The sequence below is a fragment of the Lynx canadensis genome, chromosome E1, assembly GCF_007474595.2.
Source record: "Lynx canadensis isolate LIC74 chromosome E1, mLynCan4.pri.v2, whole genome shotgun sequence".
NCBI classification, from domain to species: domain Eukaryota; kingdom Metazoa; phylum Chordata; class Mammalia; order Carnivora; family Felidae; genus Lynx; species Lynx canadensis.
In genome coordinates, this window is record NC_044316.2 from 32,238,997 (window position 1) to 32,262,032 (window position 23,036).

Consider the following 23,036-nt stretch of genomic DNA (forward strand, 5'->3'; position numbering starts at 1 on the left):
TGCTCTACTGACTGAGCCAGCCAGGTGCCCCTGTATTAACTGCTTTTTTAAAAAAATTTTTAATGTTTATTTATTTTTGAGAGAGAGAGAAAGAGCACAAGTGGGGAAAGGGCAGAGAGAGAGAAGGAAACAGAGAATCCAAAGCAGGCTCCCCAGCCTGAGCTGCCAGCACAGATCCCAACGCAGGGCTTGAACTCACAAACCACGAGATCATGACCTGAGCCAAAGTTGGTCGCTAACTGACTGAGCCACCCAGACGCCCCTATATTACCTGCTTTTAAGCCAGGTCTGTTCCAGCTTCTTCCTAGACAGCTGATAATTTTTAAAGGAACAAATTGAAATATATTATAATAAACTCTTCCAAATCTTTTCTCAGTTACACCAGATAATAAATATTGAGATCTCCGATTGTCATTATATGTCGTAGGTATTTCTTATACTGCACAGAAAGCATCTGTGTGTTTGATAAGCTTGCCTCTGTGTTCCCTCATGTCACTGATAAGCAAGTTGACTGGGATGCAAATAGAACTCACTAAGGGTGATTGTTCAGGCTACTTACTTATGTCATTTTTATTCATTTATTCATTCATCCACTTATTCATTTGGTATACATTTTTTGAAAGCCAGTTATGTATGAGAGATTGTGTTATGCTCTAGGAACATAAATAAATAGAAAATAAGTCCCATACATATCCCCAAGGAATTCACAAATCAATGGGATACAAACAAATGAACAAAATATTATGATATGGATAGAAAGTAACTAAGACAGTACAAAATAGACATTTCTAGAGAGAAGAGATTGATCATGTTTTTCTCTTTCCGGCAACTTAGTATCTGACACAGAGAAAGCGCTAAATGCATATTTTATGAATGAACATCTACTGTCCTTAATAATAAAAAAAAAGTCATTTGATTAGGGAATTTTCTTCTGCAGTAACAACTTTAAATCCCTCACAATTTTTGAACAAAGATAAACAAATATTCCTACCAGATCTGATAAGGCATGTACCATCCTTTTGCTGAAAACTGCTGTTAAAATATCATAAACCACGGTCGAGTAAACCAAATTTAGTTTTAAACACCTACTGTGTGTTCCAGGTATCACCATTCAATTTCCTCCTTTCTTTGCCAAATGAATGTCTGGCACGATGTTTTTAACTGGGAAAAGTTAAACCACCACCCATGCTCCAAGATTTTTACACTTCTATCCCCAATTTCAAAACAATTAAGGATACATTCCCATAAGTTCTTTTACTTGTTGTGTCCAAGAATTATTTCTTCACACTTGGTATCCGTCAGGACTTTTTAAATACAAACAACAGAAACCAACTTTGACTGATTTAGGAATAAAATGAATTCATTAAAATGATAGTGGTGCATTACCAATTGAGGGGACAGCTTTAGAAACAAGCTTTGCAAATGGACACAGCAGTGGAGGCCAGGTATCAAAAGCAACAGAGTGAAAGAAGGGCTAGCATCCCCTGCCGAAGGGTGGATCCATCCCAAAGCTTGTACCAAGCAATGCCACTGGACACTTGAATTTGTTCTGCCATCGGTACCCCTAGAAGCTCAATATGTTGCCACTTCTACCCAACAAAACCCTCAGTAGAATGGACCCATCTGTTGGCCAAACCTGAGTCATGTGCCTATATAAATAGGCACATCTTAGTGTCAGGAGGCCAGGATACATGCAGTCCCTTCCACCCACAAGGGCTTATAATAGAAGGATCCTTCAAACATGAAGGTGTTGGGATTCAAATGCTCGATAGTCCAAGGTGGGGAAAGCAAACGAAAAACGTCCGTGACCCACCTGCACTGAGTGAAGTACATAATAGAGAAAAAAGATTATAATCCTTGGCAAAAAAAATACCAGAACGAAACACGGAACAGAACATTCCAGAACAAAAGTATACTCCCTGGTTATGCCAGGTGTATATATAACCAATATTGCATCTCTCTCTCTCTCTCTCCTAAGAGTATTCCTACACATCACTAGAATATCTTCACACACAAAACACATTCCCTTAAATCTTATAATTCTTGTGAATTTTCCGTGTGTTGTGGAAAGTTGTGGAGCCTTCTATGGCTTCTATGGGAAGAGGTATACATTTGTGTATGAGCAAGTATTCCATTTTCATTGCAGATAATACAGAAGGCACAATTTTGCAAATAGGAGAAAAAAATGAAACATGGTTCTGCCACACCCAAACAACCAGCAATGACTCTCCTTTTATTTATTTAGTTAGTTATTTTTTTAGTGTTTATTTTATTTTTGAGAGAGAGAGAGAGAGAGAGAGAGAGCATGAGCATGAGAGACGCAGACAGAGAGGGAAACAAACAATCCGAAGCAGGCTCCAGGCTCCAAGCTGTTAGCAGAGCCCGACAGGGGCTCGAACCTATGAACTGTGAGATCCTGACCTGAGCTGAATTTGGATGCTCACGTGACTTAGCCACCCTGGTGCCCCTGACTGTCCTTTTAGATGTGTGTGTCCATGCATTTATTGTGCTTCTATAGTGATAATACAAAGTTTGTATGCATTTGTGTGTAAGTTTATGGTTTATAGCATCATACAATATATTGGCTTAATCTTGAGTTTCTAAATTAACAAATTAACTGAGAAAACATTCTTAATGTTGAAATTTCTGCACTGCTTCTATATGAATAGATTATTTCTCCTTTTCTTTTCATTCTCTGTCATTTTTTTTAATTGCCTACTCTTGAAATATTTTAATTTGCCTCTGCCTCCTCAGGAAAAGAAAGTCTTTTCAATATTTTCATCTTGTATGATTTTTGCTTACTATCTCTGGACATTTTTATTTTCTTGAGAGGTATTACTCAAAATCAGGTAAGGAGACCAGTTGGCATTTTCACATAATTGGCAAGTTCCTCAGGCAAGAAGACAAATATAACACATCCCCTGCAGGTTGCTGAAACATTTCCCTCAGTGTTTATACCTCCAAGGTATTGAGATGGGCTCTCAACTTTCTTGTTAACCAACAGCAAACCCTTCCTATCACTGCTGCAGGGAGAAGCTGGGTTTTGACACCTTGAACCCTTTTGAATTTCTAAGAGGCTGGACTTTCTGGAAAATTCTGCTTTCCCTCCCTTCTCTACTCTTCTCTCACTAGTTACCTGTTAATATGAAAAGAGAACGGGTTGGTTCAAGAACAGCGGTTTATACTCTAGTAGGATGAGGTTTCTGAGATGGCATGGACAGAGCAGAATGAGAGCAGGTGCCAGTATCAGACAGATCTAAGTTTCAATCCCAATGCTTTCACTCCATAGTTGTGTTGCAGTCAATGAGTTACTCACATTAGTTGAGCCTCCATGTTCTCGTCTGCAAAATGGGAATAATAATATAGACCGCACTGGCTTGTTGTATGTACATGGCTGACCCCATAAGCAGTAATTCATTAGCAGTAGTCCAAACTATGTTGACATCTACTGAATCCATAGAAACTCACCCCTGAATATTTTATAAATTCTCTTACCTTTTGCTCACTTTTTAGCTTGTCGTATTTACTGTGGGTTCTCCTATATAGCCAATTAAAAAAACTGAAAACAATAATTATTTTATTTTGCCCCATGTGGAGGATGCATACAATATACTGAACTGAAACCAACACCCTCCCACCAAGTTTTGCTTACACAATAACCTTTCAAAAATATTAGCTGCTTCTCTCCACAAATAGGACATTGAGGATTTGGGTTTTTCTTTTTTTCAATTTTTTTTAACTTAAGCAGCATACTGTTTCATAACCCCTGCAACTTATTAATAGCTTTGTTTGTATAATGCTTTTTGTGTAAAGTCTCATTTCATGCCAGTGCATTATCTCTGCTTTGTATGTTTCTAACTACAGATTTCCTCTTTTTTCCATAAGTTGGTTAATGAGAAATGGCTTCCTTACATATCTTTGTTGGTTCCAAATAGATGTCTTTATTTAACATTTAACATATGTGTAAAAGTAAATGCAATTAAATTTTTTTTCACCAAAGTTAATATTAAGGACATAAAAACTACTTCCAGAGGAAATGAACTAACATCCCTACATAATTAATTCCTGTGATCACAGGAATATCAACTGGCAGAGCCAAAATTCAAACCCAGGGCAGTGTGATTTGAAAATCTATCCTTTCTCTAATACTTCATGTTAGTTGTTATTGGACACTATATTAAAACAAAATGCCCTCCATAAACTAAGTTAGGGCAAAACATCGTTACGTAATTTTCACATCATTGTAACATAAAAAATAACTACCTTAGAATTTGATGATGTGTGGGGCACCTGGGTGGCTAAGCCGGTTAAGCAGCCAGATCTTGATTTAGGCTGGGGTCATGACCTTGGAGTTCATGAGTTAAAGCCCCATGCAGGCTGCGTGCTATCCTCGGTGCTGACAGCACAGAGCCTGCCTGGATCCTCTCTCTCTCTCTCTCTCTCTCTGCCCCTCCCCTGCTCTCTTTCTCTTTCTAAATAAATAAATAAACTTAAAAAAAGAATTTGATGATGTGTATCAAAAGTCTTTAAGTCTTTCAAACATACACATCCTTTGATAGTTATCCTTGTGAAAATAGTAATTAAATGTAACCATAAATACTTACCCACAGCAATCTCAGAGTTGTTCGTAATACCTCAGGAGGTAATTTCAGCCCTGGATCTCAGCACTTTTCCACTTTCCATCACAGTGCCTCAACATGCTTGCCCTATCTACTTGGCTATTTATGCTCACATATTTAGTGTCTTTTCCTTGACTTTTTGTGAGGGCTTGACCTCATCAATAAGTGCACACTGGGACAACTCTGTGAAGAAGAGCTGTGTATAAGAAGTGACAGAGGTGATGTTGGAAAAGTTCCTGTGACTAAAATGTAAATCTGATGCTACTCTAATGCCTAAAACTTTTATTGACTTCCAATCAAGTATGGATCAAGATCCTTGCTTATCTAGACCTGCCTATCTATTTAACTCTGTGGAATACCACCTCTCTTGTTTTCTGAGCTCCAGCTCTATTGAACTATCAATTCTTTTTTTTTTTTAATGTTTATTTATTTTGAGAGAACATGAGAATGAGCATGAGTGGGGGAGGGGCAGAGAGACAGAGAAGGAGGGAGAGAGAGAATCCCACGCAGGTTCCACACTCTGTGGGGCTGGGTCTCAGAAGCCATGAGATCATGACCGGGGTTGAAATCAAGAGATGGTCGCTTAACCAACTGAACTGCCCATGCACCTCCAGCACCATCAATTTTTAAGATGTTCCCTCCACTCCAGGATAATTGCAAGTGCTGTCTTCTACCCCAGAAAACTTCCAACATCTGCACTACTTTGACAATGCTTACTTATTCTTCAGTTTTCAACCCAGGAGCAAATTCTTGGAGAAGCCTCTCTAAATGTGAATTGCAGATGACCAAATATTTCAGGTAAACAAATACTTTAGGTATTTTAATACAATATTGTCCCAGATATTGCATATGATGTCTTGTCTTCGGGATTGTGTCTCAGATTAGAATAGATCTTCCTTGGGGCGCCTGGGTGGCTCAGTCGGCTAAGCGTCCGACTTCAACTCAGGTCACGATCTCGCGGTCCGTGAGTTCGAGCCCCGCGTCAGGCTCTGTGCTGCCGGCTCAGAGCCTGGAGCCTGCTTCGGATCCTGTGTCTCCCTCTCTCTCTCTGCCCCTCCCCCATTCATGCTCTGTCTCTCTCTGTCTCAAAAATAAATAAACGTTAAAAAATTAAAAAAAAAAAAGAATAGATCTTCCTTGTAATTACTGGTGTTTAGCAATTTCACTTTGAATTTTTAGCCATTATCAGAGTATATAGTCATGTATTTACACAATTATTATCTCTTTCTCCCTACTACTTTGCAAGCTCCATAAGGAAAAGACTATGTCTGCTTTGACCACCATACTATCCTAGGTACTGGCACAATAAAGGAAGAATACAGAAGTTCAGTGAATATTCTAAGAACAAATGAAAAAATTAATATAATAAAAATACATATGTAAAGGTGAAATTGCAAGCTAATAGTGAAATATTTTTAACGGGATGAAAGAGTACATCTTGAATACCTTTAGTCATTATTAATAGTTTAGTTATTTTAGTTATTATTATATTAAACACTTGTTGAGTATTCTATTTCAGATACTAATGAATTTGAATTGCAATAGGTACTTTGCAAACATCATTTCCTTTAATCATCATGACAACCCTCTATGATGTAGTACTTATTAACACGGCCTCATAACATTAGAACACGAAGAATTAGAGAAGAAAAGCCATTTTTAACAGTCACAAAGCTAGCATGTTGCAATCTGGATTAGAACCTTTGAGTCCAACTCCAAAGCTGGTGTATTAATAAATGTGCTATATACGCATCATACTCAGATATATTTTTGCAAGAAGTGGTGCTTAACTAGGTTTCCCTACATAGAGCAACAGAAACTTCATTTTTAATACATATATAAATACTATCCAACAAAAGTAGGAGTGTCTGTGTGTATGTGCGTCCGTGCACATATGGTTGCACAGAATTAAGTTTTGTTGACTTAAGAATTTTACAGAAGTTGGGGTGCCTGGGTGGCTCAGTCGGTTAAGCGTCTGACTTCGGCTTAGGTCATGATCTCATGGTTTGTGGGTTGGAGCCCTGTGTCAGGCTCTGTGCTGACAGCTCAGAGCCTGGAACCTGCTTTGGATTCTGTGTCTCCCTCTCTCTCTGCCCCTCCCCTGCTTGCGCTCTGTCTCTCTCTCTTTCAAAATAAATAAACATGAAAAAATTTAAATAAAAGAATTTTACGGAAGCTGTCCAGAGCACTTGTTAAGAATAACTGTAGTCAGGGGCGCCTGGGGGGCTCAGTCGGTTAAGCGTCAGACTCTGGCTCAGGTCATGATCTCGCGGTCTGTGAGTTCGAGCCCTGTGTCAGGTTCTGTGCTGACAGAGCCTGGAGCCTGTTTCAGATTCTGTGTCTCCCTCTCTCTATGACCCTCCCCCGTTCATGCTCTGTCTCCTCTGTCTCAAAAATAAATAAACGTTAAAAAATAATTAAAAAAAAAAAAGAATAACTGTAGTCAGGGGCACCTGGGTGGCTCAGTCAGTTGACCATCCGACTTTAGCTCAGGTCATGATCTTGTACTCTGTTGAGTTCCAGCCCTTTGTAGGGCCGTGTGTTGACAGCTCAGAGCCTGGAGCCTGCTTTGGATTGAATACCTACCTCTCTCTCTGCCCCTCCCCTGCTTGTACTCTGTCTTTCTCTCTCTCAAAAAATAAAATTAAAAAAAAACATATAAAAAATTTAGAAAAAGCATAATTGCAGTCATAATCTCCAAAAACATTATATGCATACGTACATGCATACATATATGTGGATACATATACATACACACACTGGAATATCTGCCCCAGGAAAGGATAACTTTGTAAACTTACTAAGTACCAACATAGTTATGACTCTTGATAACACATTAGGAAAGCCATTTGCAACTAAATAGACTTTGGGTTTCACAGACTTCCTTTCTCTCTTAATTTAAGCACAGCCTATGATTTCCGATACAAATTTCCTAACACAAATTAATTTGTTACCAACAACTCAATATTATGTTAACTGTTTTTTTTTCCTGCTACATATCTTGTGGGAAAATATTATTCCAGATTATTTATACATTGGCTATTAAAAGAAAGAGATATAACCATTTACCTAGTGAGGAAAAGCAGAGCTCACTACATATGCCTTAAAGTTTGTTTCATGTTAATTAAAGCCACATGAAGCAACATGCATTTCCTAAGATGAATGGTTAGTAGTAGATTTGCACTCCCTAAGACATGAGATGTGGTTAAGGTTATGATGTGGAAATAAGGCAGTCCATGATAATGAAGCTCAAAGATCCCCTGTTGGGCTACACTGTATCTTGGAATTGATGTGGAATATTATTTGCCTAAGTGTACACATGGCATTTATTTAAAGCAATAATAAATAATAGATTCAGAGTTCATCTGTGGGAAAAATGCCAATTTTTTTCTATGAGTATTTAGTGCATCCTGATACTAAAAGGATTTAAACGTGTTATTTTATTAAGACTTGGTCTCTTGCCAAATGAGAGTAATTTTAGCTTAGTTTGAATAAATCTTACCACATAGTTATTTAATTATGAAGGAGATGTTAAAAAATATAAGAGATCACAAACTTCTCACTGAGTTGAGGGAACTAAGCTAGTTAAAACCATATCTCTAATAAAAAGAGAACGTCCTGAAGGGTTTCACAGAGAACAGCAATTCATACAGAGTTCTCTTTCTGTATTTGGGTGCCTTATGGTTTTCATTCAAGGTGACAGTACGTTCTGGATGCTGTATAAGATACGGAATTAAGAATGTCTAATAAATATGAATTTTGCAGTATTGAGGCTCATAATAAAATTATTATCATTTATGTGAGCATCTATACAAGAATGAATTCTTATAGTCACAGGATAGAAGCTTGATTCTCAGAGGTCAACTGCAGAAAGGCATTAATCTACCCTCTGGTCCCCTTTGCCATCCGTGAAGAGATAGAGAAAAGCTTTGGTTTGGAAATAGATCTGAGAAAAAAGAAACATAGCTTGAGTATCTTTTGAACTTCCCTCAAAAATGATTAAAGATGAGAAAAATCTTAAAATTGGGGTAAAACAAAACAAAACAAACAACAAAAAAAGAATGTAAACACCTTACGCTAGGAGGCAATAGTTTGGTTGAAATTAGTTGCCTGGTGCCATTTATTTTTCAAGGGGTCATCTCCATAGCAAGCTGGGACCTGCCCCTTCTGGGGGAAAAGAATCTTAAGGCTGCCATCAGCTGTGAATTAGATTATAGAGGCATCAATCTTATTAAATACTAAGAGAAAATTCTGGTTAATACTAGAATTTCAACACACCAACATTCTCCACTTTTTCTGGGAAAGATTGTTAGATTCAGTATGGCTCAAAAGTTACCATCGAGCTAGGAAGCAGTAAAGGGGTTAAGAATTCGTCTTACGCTGCAAAATGTTAGCACTGTAAAGTATGCCGGAAGTGACATCATTGCCCAGGTCTATAAACATTGGCGATTTTAGGCCCCTGCAGGTAAATAATTACTACACAATGAGCCAAATTATTTTTTTAGATACGTAAGCACAAACACCCCTTAGCTGGGAATTTAATGAGTCAGTTCTGATCTTGGTAATGGTCCACAAATGATGTATTTTAGGCAAAATCTTAAGTTTGAAAGATGAGAGATAAATTTCTGCTCTGGAAGTTCATTAGGATTGCACCAGCTTGGGAATTAGAAAACATGGCATGGCTTATACCTTGTTTGTTTACAGAGCATTGCATATATTTGTGTATTTCACTTATCATCTGCTTTTTAAGGTACATGTGAAATATAAGGGGAAAATGTATGTATTGGTTACATTATTAGCTATGTTACTAATTAAATTAACTATACTAAACTACCAGTTGAAAGTCAGTGTGATGAGTAGATTCAGTGGGAGTTCATAGGAAAGAAATGTAATTCAAAGTAATGATGTCAGGAAATTAACCAAAAGAATGTACATTTATTTATTTATTTATTATATTTATTGATTTTTTTAAAATTTTTTTTTCAACGTTTATTTATTTTTGGGACAGAGAGAGACAGAGCATGAACGGGGGAGGGGCAGAGAGAGAGGGAGACACAGAATCGGAAACAGGCTCCAGGCTCTGAGCCATCAGCCCAGAGCCCGACGCGGGGCTCGAACTCACGGACCGCGAGATCGTGACCTGGCTGAAGTCGGACGCTTAGCCGACTGCGCCACCCAGGCGCCCCAAATTTATTGATTTTGAGAGAGAGGGAGAATGAGCCGGGGAGGGGCAGAGAGAGAGGGGACCAGAGGATCCAAAGCAGGCTCTGTGCTGAGAGCAGAGAGCCCAGTGCAGGGCTCAAACTTATAAAAGGTGAAATCATGACCCAGGCCAAAGTTGGACACTTAACTGAGTGAGCCACCCAGGTGCTCCCAAGAGAAGGTACATTTAATTATGGATTGAAAAACAAAACCCAAAAACCTTTTAAGAAGATTTAACATGAATCAGCAAGGGAAAGAGTACAGGCAAAGTCAGAGAAAGGGAAATCTAATGAAATGCATGCAGAAGAATATGGCTGAACCCAAACCCAATATTATCCATGTTATGGACTGAATGTTGTGGTTCCCCCCTCAAAATTCATATGTTGAAACCCTTCCCCTCAGTGTGATAGTATGGGGAGGTCAGGTCTTTGTAAATTAATTAGGATTAGCTGAAGTCATGAGGGCAGAACCTTCAGGAATGGGATTAGTGCCCCTGTAAGAATCCCAAGAGAGAGCCTGCTTCTCTCTGCTCTCTGCCATTAGAGGATACAAGGAGAAAATGGCCACCTGTAATGTGAAAGAAGGCTGTCACCACAACCCAACCGTGCTGGCGCCCTGCTCTTGGATTTCCAGCCTCCAGAACTGTGAGAAAAACATTTGTTTTTTAAAGCCACCCAGTCTGTGGTATCCTTTCATAGCCTGAATGGACGAAGACAGTCTAAGAGTTCTTGATATCTATGAATAGTATTTTGTTTAGGGTAACTTTTTGCATGTTATTTAGCTTCTCTTTGTAGATGTTAGCATTTTTTGCTTACTGATTATATTGGCAGAAAAGGTAGATTACAAATTTTTAAAAACAGAAGACATGTATTGTATAACAAAGATATACACATTTGTGCATGAACTCCTATTTTCTCTATTGATTCAAAAGCAAATCTTCATCAGTGATGACTAATGATGCGGGTGCATTGCATAAGTGATGTATCTGTTTATTCTTTTCTTTGATGTTGGTAATTTTGAATTTATATATTTATCATAGAGTGACTGTGCCTTTATATGTTATGAGGTGTTTCTTCTTTTGCCTTTCAGCTAAAGTGAAATATCTGTAACTATTTTCAGCATTACTTCTCTTATCTGTCACATCCCAAAATGTTTAGATTTATGTGGGCAGTTTTCTGCCCTTGTGTTCTGAATGTATTTTTTAAACTTACAAATGAATATCTATTGGAGCTTATAAAAGTAACAAACATGGTGTCATTATTATACAGTAAAAACTCAGAATATAGTTCACTGACTGCTTCCAATAATGCAATAGACTATACTTAGGGCAAAAGTTCTTCCTTAAAGGAAGAATCTTGTAGTCACATTAAAGTATCTTAAGTGTATGTGTGTGTGTGTGTGTGTGTGTGTGTGTGGTGTGAATTCATATATTTTTTTATCAAAATCATTAAGGATGATATATTCTTTGAACATTTATTCACTTATTCATTTTACTTATGAAAGTACTTGATACATATTAGTTAGTACATTAGTCACCCCTTATCTGTGGGAGGTATGTTCCAAGACCCCCAAAAGGATGACCCTGGGTATTACTGAACCCTACATATACTCTATTGTTTCCTGTATATATATATATATATATATATATATATATATATACACACACCTATGATAAAGTTTATACATTAGGCACAGTCAGAGATTAACACCAATAACTAATAATAAAATAGAACAACTGTAACAATATACTATGATCAAAGTTATGTGAATGCAGTCTCTTTCTCTCTTTAAAAATATCTTCCTACACTATACTCACCATTCTTGTGATGGTGGGGATGAGAAGATGCCTATGTGATGTGAGGAAGTGAGGTAAATGACATAGGCATTGTGACATAGCGTTAGGGTGCTATGGACCTTCTGACAATTCATCAGAAGCATTATCATGTGCTTCCAGACCCTGGTTGACCATGGAAAGCAAAACCATCCATAAGGGAGGGGGGACTACTATATTTGTTCCAGTGCATATTAGGCACTGTGGGAGGGTTAGAAATAAAAAGGTGAGTGAACAAAAGTTGCTATTCTGAAGGAGCTACATGCAATTATTTGGCAGTTGACCTGATTCCGAGTTGAAAAGTTCTTGCCTATGTCAGGATCCTATTCCCGCCTGGTTGAAATAAATTCAGAGCACATTTTTCATAATTGCAGCATAAGTGACAGCTTCCAACCTTCTTGAAAACAAAGCCAAACTCTTTATACTGGCAAGCAAAAGAGTGATGATGTGGCAGGTAGGGGAATCGCAGAGGGCCCGAGAAAGATTTATATTGCTTTTTACTAAATTTGGATAAAAGTTCAATAGGAATTAAACTCTTTTCCTCTAAGCACACTGTGGGGAATTATGAAAGACAAGGCTAAGCTATGCTGAACGTGGCAGCTTATTTATTGTTTTATAGATTTCTATTCGGAGAAGGACACAACCAGTAATGCACTTGCCGCTGTTTCTCATCTATTTTGTCTTATTTCTGCTTGTGCAGATCCCACTGCATGTATCCTATCGAATTTGAGTTTTATGGTCCTTCAGATTTAGTGGGAATTTGAAAAACAAATTAAGTTGTACTTTTCAGTTCCAAACCAACACAGAGGGAACGTATTAGGAGTTTGATACAAATGATCTACCCTATTTGGAAAATTATCTTTTATTATAGGTCAATGGTGTTCAACCAAGGGTGATTCTACCTCCCAGGGGCCATTTGGCATTGTCTGGAGACATTTTGCTTGTCACAACTGGAGGATGTTGCTGGCATCTAGTGGGTAGAAGCCTGGGATGCTATTAAACATCCTCCAGGGCACAGGCTAGTTGTTTCCCAACAAAGCATTATCCACCCCACTGTCAATAGTGACAAATGAAGAAACTGACATAGATAAGGCCTCCAATAGGCAAGCAAGTGCATCACCTCTTCTGTTGAGTCAGTTTGAAAATGGACAGCTTCCCCCCGCCCCTTTCTTTCACTTTTTATTAATTCTTCCTCTTTAGTTGTGGGCTGTTTATACAGACTACTTGAAAATCTAGAAAAATGTAGAGTAAGAGGAGACACTGACTTATGGTGATAAAAGGTACAATATTAACAGCAATACTTCTAAAATCAGATGGCTGAGGTTGAGATCCAGATCTCGCTGGATGTTGTGACCATGATAATAGTACATTCCTGTATCTCAGTTCTCTTTTCTTTTAAAATGTCTGCTATAAAATGCATCCCATTGGGTTTTGTAAAAATTAATTGAAACAGGACCATGATGGAATAACTTGTAGCAGACCACCCTCATCAAGAACAACTAGAAAAACTGAATAAAAATGTACTTTTTGAACGTATTGGAAAGCTGCCAAATGAGTCCGAGGTTGAAGGGCCAAGATCTCTGAGAGAAAGAAGTTTATTAAAGAATTCTCTATGCTGATTTTCTCTCCTGGATAGTCAGTGAATTAATTACAGAATAGCAGAAGATTCAGAATCCAGGCAAAAAACTGGCAGACGTTTTGATAAGGTCACAAGACAAGGAAGGTAGAAATTGGAATCTGGGGCTTTCAAGTCAGGGAGGACTTGAAGGAAGTGAGGCAGAAGACGGAGGGCAGGCACTCTAAGCTTTGCCCATGGAGGCATCTGCCATTCGTAAGATGTAGCGTGAGGGCTTTAAGAGATCCTGCAGAAAGGAGCTGAAAGCCTAAACAGAAGTTTTAATAGCCTTGTGCTCCTACAGAGAGAAAAAGTGGAGCTCAGGACCTGACCCGGAGGAGGGATTAGAGTAGGTTAAATACTCCTTAAAGGCTGTACCCTACCAACAAGGTGAGCAAGAGTTGAACCGAACCTCATAAGGTCAGTGGCTGCAGCTCAAAGCAGAATTTTGGAGCCTGTGCTAGATGTGGGGAGCATGCATGTAGGGGAGCAGTAGCAACCCAGAGAAGCCTTTCAAAGACCTAGTGAATGAGGGGGTACCTGCACAGGATTAAAGACAACTGCACAGCCCAGCGCTGACGTCGGAGCCCCATGGGGTGAGGGGCAAGGGCACCTATAAAAGTAGGAGAGTCAACTGTAGTCCAGAGGTACTGGAGCCAAAGCAAAGTGAGAAGGGTACCATGCAGATCAGAGTATCAGCATCTGAGGAGTGTGAGAAGCTTCTTCACTGGGAGGTAGTGGTGGACACAGACATGTGTTGAAAACAACGGTGGAGGGCTGATCAGTTAAGTACACTGAAGGTGATGTCAGCCAGGTTTCTTACTGTCAGAGAAAGGAATTATAAAAATGGGAAGGGGGGCGGCCCCTGGGTGGCTCAGTCGGTTGAATGACTGATGATTTTGGCTCAGGTCACGATCTCATGGTTCATGACAAATAAATAAACTTTAAAAAGTGGGAAAATCTGAAAGACTCCTGTGGTGTTAAATTATAATTGGAAGTATTAAATTGTAATTGGTGTGAACTCATAGTTCATATCAATGTGTGTGTGTGTGTGTGTGAGGGTGTGTGTTTCTGAGTAATATGCATGTGTGTATGTATAGATGTATATATTTATAAGGGTATGAGAAAATATTCATTATATCTACATATATATTATACATTTTATATTCATACATATATGATATATATAATGTACATGTTTTTAGACACATATATCTATATGTGTATAAATGTGTGAGAAAATATGTATATATACATATGTAGGTATATCTATATCTATATTTTCTATCTCTGTCCTAATGAATCAAACAAACAAGAGCCACCAGAGGGAAGGGAAACAACACTGTACCTCAACGAAGCAACAATAAATCTGATAGATTCTCTACACAAACAATGCAACACAAAGGACAATTAAATGATATATTTAAAATTCTAAAAATTTAGAATCACAAAGTATGTAAATAACGCTACCTTTTTCAAAAGAAATCATGGCCCAGAGTTTTTCTCTTGATCTGGCAAAAAATATCCTTCACTCATTAAAGTTCACTTTGAGTCAATATTATATTTGACACTTAGTACTTCATGCTACATGGCATCAGAAAAAATATAACTTTTAATGATACTATTTGCAGTAGCATTAAAATTCGAACACCCAGAATTAGTAAAATGTGTGTACATTGTATCTTAATGTATACGAAATTGTTACACAGAAATCTACATTAGTTACTTTCAGTAATTTCCTCCTTTCAGGGGGAAATAGTTGTAAACAAACTGTGGTATAAATCATGTCCACAGATTGTAAGATGCAATATTGTAAAGATGTTAATACCCCCTGTTTCTTTGTAGATTCACTGAAGACCCTTCAAAGTCCTAGCACTGTTAATTCGTCATTACTGACAAGCTGATTCTAAAATTTTAACATAAAGGGCCAAGAACTGAAAATATCATCTTGAAAATGAACAAAACTAAAAGGTTTGCATGAGCGGGTATTGACACTTATTTATAAAACAACAACAGTGACAGTGGTTTTGGCACAGGAATAGACAAATCAATAGAATAATGTCCAGAAACAGAACACACATAAGCAATCACTTGATTTGTGACTAATACAAAACTGTAGGATATAGAAAGAATGACCTTTGAAATACTTCCCTATAAATATCAATCTATATTTTTCCAAATTCATATATAAATAAATCATGGAGTATGTAAAAGCTTTACACCATCTACAGAAAACAATTCCTGTTGTATATGTAAACATAAAGGGTAAAAGAAAAAAGCTTTTATAAGATAATGGAGTATCTCCATGATCTTAGACTAGGTAAAGATGCGTTTATCAGGACATAGTGCAGAGCCATGATACCAAAATATGAAAAATCTACCTATATTTAAGAATTCTTATTTATTAAAATACAACATTTAAAGAGTAGAAAGCCATAGAGTATATTATGTACATATACGTATTATTAATAACTTGAACACACACACTTCAAAAAAAGAATAAACGTTCTCAACCCCTGATATAAAAAGATAAATAGTACCAAGGTTGATGTCCCACCAGTGGTGAAAGTGTAAATTGGTACAACCACTTCAGAAATCTCTTAACAGTATCTACTAAAATTGAATATATATGAATGCTCATAGCAACATTATTACTTGAAGTCAAAATTTTAGAAACATCCAAATATCCACCGCTAGGAGACTGGATAAGTAACCTCTGTAATATTATCCAGTGAAATACTAGAAGAAATAAGAATTTAAAATTATGCCTACACACAAAAATGTGGGTGAATTTCTTAAGTTCAATGTTGAATGAAAAATTATTTCAGTCACACCATCATACATAACATAATTCTACCCATGGTGATAGAAATCAGAAGTATAGTTGCTATATAGCAGAGTTAATGATTGAAAGAAAATATTAAGTTGCTTTAGGAGTACTACTTATGCTCTGCTTCTTAATATCGATGGTTGTTACAGAGCATGTATATTTTGTGAGAAGTCATGATCTCTCCACTTTTGACATGCATTTTTTGTATATATGCTGTACTTCAATAACATTTATTTAAAATTAAATGGAATAATTCACTTAATATTTTTAAACCCATAAATAATGCAAGAGTATAGATATTGGGACATACTAAGTGCTCAAGAAGTGGCCATTGTTATTATTATTAGAGTTCTTTAATTGATATAAGGCAAAACACATGTGGATACATTTCTAGATAAAAGAACAGGTTTTCATAATTCTAAGATTTGAGTGCAGACGTTTTTATTTTATTTTTCTTGGTAAGTCAAAGGTTTTGGGCTTTGCTATTTCAATCCCAATATATAATTTTCTCTTTTGCAAATCTGCGTTTTACTGGATCATTTAGGGCCAATTGTTTACGGTCTGTTTCCATATTAACTGGGACTTTAATCTGAACTATATAATCAGAGAGGAGTAGCTGATTAAATAAGAGAACTCACTGTGTTGTGATGAATCAAATTTGCAAAACTCCTTTAGATTTTCAAATGAAAGGTTTTATAACAATTGACTGCTAATGTTAGGGAGACATTTTCTGCAGAGAAATATCAAAATTACATGACCTCTTCAATTTTTAACATGAAAATGCTCTATAAAATCTCAATTATCTCAAAAACTGTGGAAAGTTTGAACAAAGAGTAGCCTCAAGTGAAAAATAAAAGTTAATTTAAGTAATCCTTTAATTTGTCTATTTGGATAAGATGGAGTCTCTCTCTGTATATGCTTGGAATTCTAACAGATGAGGATGAGAGTGTATATTTCTAATTTGTGAGGAAATCATTTACCAATGCACTTTAGTAAGTTACCTTCCAATAAGGCAGCTGTAACATGTTCCCAAACCAAACTTCCAGTAGATTTGTTTCTAACCCAATGAAACCATAAAATCTAACAAGACCAAAAAGTTTATTTTGCATGCTTGTTAATCAATCTATTTAAATAAAATTTAGAGGAGACTAATCTTTGGAAGACTATAACAGATAATGATTGAATCCTCTAAATGTTCATGTAGAACGGCTGCATTGCCTCCATTCTACATAACCTTCCCTTTCATTTATTTTACTTTTAATTTTTTAAAGTTTATTTATATTGAGAGAGAGAGAGTGTGTGTGGGAGGGAGGGAGGGAGAGACAGAGAGATACAACACACCAAGCAGGCTCCGCAAGGCTCAAACTCCCAAACCGCGAGATCATGACCTGACCTGAAATCAAGAGGTGGATGCATAGACGGACTGAGCCACCCAGGTGTCCCTAATTGTCCTTTTTAAAAATGAAGTGTTTTCAATGGAATACTACGTGGCAATGAGAAAGAATGAAATATGGCCCTTTGTAGCAACATGGATGGAACTGGAGAGTGTGATGCTAAGTGAAATAAGTCATACAGAGAAAGACACCATATGGTTTCACTCTTATGTGGATCTTGAGAAACTTAACAGAAACCCATGGGGGAGGGGAAGGAAAAAAAAAAAAGAGGTTAGAGTGGGAGAGAGCCAAAGCATAAGAGACTGTAAAAAACTGAGAACAAACTGAGGGCTGATGGGGGATGGGAGGGAGGGGAGGGTGGGTGATGGGTATTGAGGAGGGCACCTTTTGGGATGAGCACTGGGTGTTGTATGGAAACCAATTTGACAATAAATTTCATATATTGAAAAAAAATGAAGTGTTTTGTTTTTTTTTTTTTGCAATATAAAATTTATACACACTTTAAAGATACTTTGAAAAACAGTTAATGATAAAAATGAAAAATTTCACATTTCATTATAGAATGCAACCACTGTTAATAGTTTCATGTAATTTATTTCAGTTGAGTCTGGATATACTTGTAAAATTGAGATTACATGTCATATATAACTTTTAAACTTTGGAGCACCTGGGTGGCTCAGTTGGTTAAGAGTCTGACTTCGGCTCAGGTCATGATTTCACCGTCTGTGGGGTTGAGCCCTCTGTCTCTGTACAGCCAGGAGCCTGGAGCCTGCTTCAGAGTCTGTGTCTCCGTCTCTCTCTGCCCCTCCCCTGCTCATGCTCTCTCTTTCTATCTCAAAAATAAACATTAAAATAAATTTTTAAAATCACCTTTGTTTCATTATATATCATATTAGTGTTTTAATGATATTATAATTTTCCCTAAATTTTTAATGAATAATATTCCCTTATTAGTGCATTAAATGCTATTGTGTATGAAACCTTTTTTGGTATTGCAATGATGTCTTTATTAAAGATTATCAGAAATAAAATCCTTGGGTCAAAGTGTATTAAATTTTTGAATATTTTATTTTTGATTAATCCCTGTAGAGTATCATTTATTTAGTAAACATGGAAATAATGTTAGAAGGCTGACTTTAATATTTCTATATTTAACAAAATATTCAGATATTGCACACAAAGTGTTACTTCTGATCCTTTCTACATATTCTGTGTGGAGCCATTTGTTCAGAAGGACATAATTTAAGAAACTTATTTTTCTTAAACCCTTTTACATGATTCCACTTGCTTTTGGAGTCAAGAACAATAATATTTTATAGTTACCTTTAAGATCCTTATCTGTTTTGATAAAGTAAGTAGGTAGCTGGATAGATAGATAGATAGATAGACAGACAGACATGAAGGGCAGATGAGTGAAATTTCAGCCATTAAACATTTAGTTAAGTAGACCCATGGAAACCCTGTCTGAGCATGCTAGACAGAAAGGTTTTGTAATGACAAAGAGTTTTGTGGCTCAGTATTTGCAGATAAACCATAAATAATTTAGATTACTGCTCTTCAAATGAATATTAACATTTTTGATTGATAATTAAGGACCAGTTTATGACATTTGTATATGAAGCTAAAGTACGTGAAATCTTGTATTGGTATAGTAAGAGTTAATGGGGGAGGAGGCATAGGAGAATTTTAAACAGGTAATTAATTTGGTCAAATATGCATTTAAAGAAACCACACGAACAGCAGTGCGGCTTACGCACTGGATTTAGTAGAGAGCGAGGGAGTGAGAGTAGAGTAAGCCAGGGGCCATCATCGCGGAATTTCTGTTCATTTCTTGGCAGCATATAGTAATTTTAAACAAAACATTCTAGAGGGAACACAGAGACACTTAAATGAGCTGGGATACGTGAAACAGCCAGAGCCACTGTTGGAAGAACACTAACGTCAGGGAAGCTGACTTTTCACAATAACATTTGAGGCATTTGTCAAGTAAGTGTCTTGGGTTGGATTCAAGAAGAATTTGTCTTATTTAAAGTCTGTTATGCACATGCAATGTTTAGTTCCATCCAAAGTCTTAGGTGGGGTTTGACTGTTGGACAGACGGTGTTATTCTTCAGGCAGTGTTGGTGTTCCTTGCTGGCTCTGGGGGCAAGTTGGGAACCATGCCACACTGATTGGTATGTTTCCATTTGTAATAATGGCTGGGTACATCTGTTGCTACAATGTGCCTGGATAGAAAAAGGATTCAGCATTTTGTACCATGCCCCATCAGAGCTTTAGGAGGGAGAGTCAGTGAAATAATTATCAATTATCCAAACAAATCATCCTTTTTTTTTTAACCTTTGCAGAGTTCGTCATTAGCAAGAAAATAATGCAATCTTGTTGGATATTTATTTATAATCACAGTGGTTCAGTTAAAAACCGAAGCAATCTCATAACACAATTGTGCCCTTATGTATAAATCTGAACTTGGTTTTAATAAAATCGTGCATACACACACACACACACACACACACACACACACACACACCAAGGTTTTCATTCTTCATTATAATTAATGTTAAATAAAACATTATAAAATAGCACCGTCCCTTTTCAATCGCTTGCATTGACTGTAATATTTACCATGAGTAGACTTAATACAAGGTAAGATTTAGCACTTGTGCATGCATACATGCTACCTTTGCTTGAAATAATCATAATATCCTTCTGAGCAGGGTTTTGCACATCAAAAAAAAAAACAAAATAAAACCTACTGCAGACTAATGTGTTTTTTTTACTTATTTACTTTTTTTAGTCCAACAAAGAGTGTTTCCTATAATAAAGAGCAGAATGTTCTCATAACATGGATATATATGTATCCTTCTATGTAGCATACATATTAAGGCATCAATGAACAAGTCAACAATCCAGAAATTCTTTCTATTTGTAGGGTTAAATCACTTATGAAGGGTCTATTCAGGTGGAAGACATTAGAAGCATCTTTAATGATAAAACCTTTTTTATAAAGGAAGCAAACACCAATTACTTTTTGATCAACACTCACTAGATATATTAGTTTTTAAATAGGTTGCTAAATTTTCAATCTAAAAATGCTTTGAAACTCTGGATAAAAATTACCTGTTTCTTGTCATTGAAAATTCCACTATAAATTAAGAAATTGACATGCCTGATTTTTTATCATGTGTCTGCCATCATAGAGTGTGATCTTTGAGGGGAATATTCATAAAGTCACATTTTTGAATCTGGAGTTCTGAGAATCAGACTCTTGTGTTTTCATTCATAACACTTCTGACACCAAATATGTGGTTTTCCCCCCCTACAGCAAACGATTCTCCAAGTGTCCTGATACTGAATGGGTGACTTACAATTCAATTTTGACATTACTTGGGAGTTAGCACAGATCCCACAGTTTAAGGAGGGGTCTTAGTGTTTAAGCTCATTCTCACAGAACTGCGATCTACATCAGACACCAATTCTAAGTCCTAGCCTCCCACACTTCTGAAGACCACGTATAAATTAGAGGCTCCCAAGACCTTCCTTTGGGGTTCAATAATTTGCTACAACTACTCACAGAACTCTGATAATTACTTTATTTACTGTTATTGGTTTGTTATAAAGGATAAAAATAAACAGCCTTAGAAGGAGCTATATGGGGCAAACAACAAAAATAGTCCTGGGCACAGGGACTTCTTTCTCTATGGATTTGGGGTGCACCCTCCTCCCAATATGGGGGTACATCCATCAACTCAGAAGCTGTTCAAATCCCAGCATTCAGGGGTTTTTATTGGGGTTTCATTATGTAGACAAGATTGACTAAATCATTAGTCATTGGTGATTGAACTCAATCTCTGGGCACTCTACTCTCCCTGGAGGTCAGGGGATAGGACTGAATGTTCCAACCCTCCAATCATGCCTTAGTATTTCTGGTAACCACCCCACTCCTGAAGTTACCTATTGTACCCCAGCCATCAGCCATCTCATTAGTATACAAAACACTCATCACTCTGGAGATTGCAAGTATTTTGGTAGCTGTTTGCGAGGAACCTGAAACAAAGACCAAATACACATTTCTAATTGTATCACCTAGACTTTAACCTTCGTGAATTCAACAGACTTAATATGGTCGGGCTCTCTGGAATGTAAGTCCTCTGACCTGCTTCCATGCCTGCATTCTTTTTCAAACCACTTACCTTATAAATAAGGGAAAAGACACTAAGCCACGAAAAAGGAGATGTAGATTTTAGTCCTTTTGCTGTCAACTAACTGAATGATATTGGACAACTCCCATTCACCAATGAGGTTCAACATCCTCACATGGAACACATGTGTAGAAAACTGCATACTCTTCAAGATCCCTCAAATCTCAGATTCTATGATATTATGCTTTGTTGGATGAGACAGCTCCCAAGAGTGTACAAAGTCCAAAAAAGGTAGCAGTACTTAAAATAAAATTTGAGTCTCTAATGTCATGACTGAAATAATATATGTTGTTTACTCTGTTCTATGATCACAATAAACTACTAAAAATAACAGGTAAGTTTAATTTCAAAATAAATGGTAATTTTTCTTCTGTTCTCTTGAATTTACTGCTGGTGTATTCAAGACCATATCAAAATCCGGGGATAAAGCAACCTTGATGTATGAAAAGTAAGAGGTAGTTAGTACCCAAAACTATAGGACTGGTGGAGTCAGATGGCTGCAAATAGAAGCTGACCAAACTGCACTGTATAAACATGATGTAGGGAAAGGGATATAAGTCACAATGTTCAAAGATCATAAGAAGTGTCAGCCTAATTCCACATAAGATCAACATAAAAAGTAGTAGAGTCTTGTCAGGTGGGTTGAGTACAGACGAAGAAAAATGGAGTAGGCCATAATTAGAAGTCCAGGCTGGCAGGGGGTCTTTATTCAGGGGATCTTAGTGGGGATTAGCCCACTCACAAAGTGCCCCAGGAGAAGTAATTATATGGACAAAAATTTGTGTCCTGCTGTATGATACTATAATGGTGGATAAATGTCATTACACATTTATCAAAACCCATAAAATTTACAACACCAAGGGTGAACCCTAATATAAACTACAGACTTGGGTGACAGTTGATGAGGGAGCATAAGGCAAGCCCCCAACCCCCTCTCGGGTGGGATAGGTGTGATATTCTTCAGGCACTCCTGGCTGCCCAAGAACAAAGGGAAGGGAAAAACAAATGACTAAGTGATAGAAATCACAGTCATTCAGGATGGGAATCTCTACCAGTTTGTAACTGTTTTTTAATGACTTACAAGAAAAAAGGCAATCTTCAGAAACCTATAGACTTACTTTCCTAGACTCCTAACATCACTGTCCCCCTCCATAGTGATGTGGGGAACAAAGGCAAAGAAATGTAAATAAAACTAAATTCCTTTATAACCTGTAGCCCATTGACAAATATTTGAGGCAGGCTGAGTATAACATTTCTCCAGGAACTCCTTCTGTCCTAATGTTTTTGTTTTTGTTTTTTTTTTTTTTATGAAATTTATTGACAAATTGGTTTCCATACAACACCCA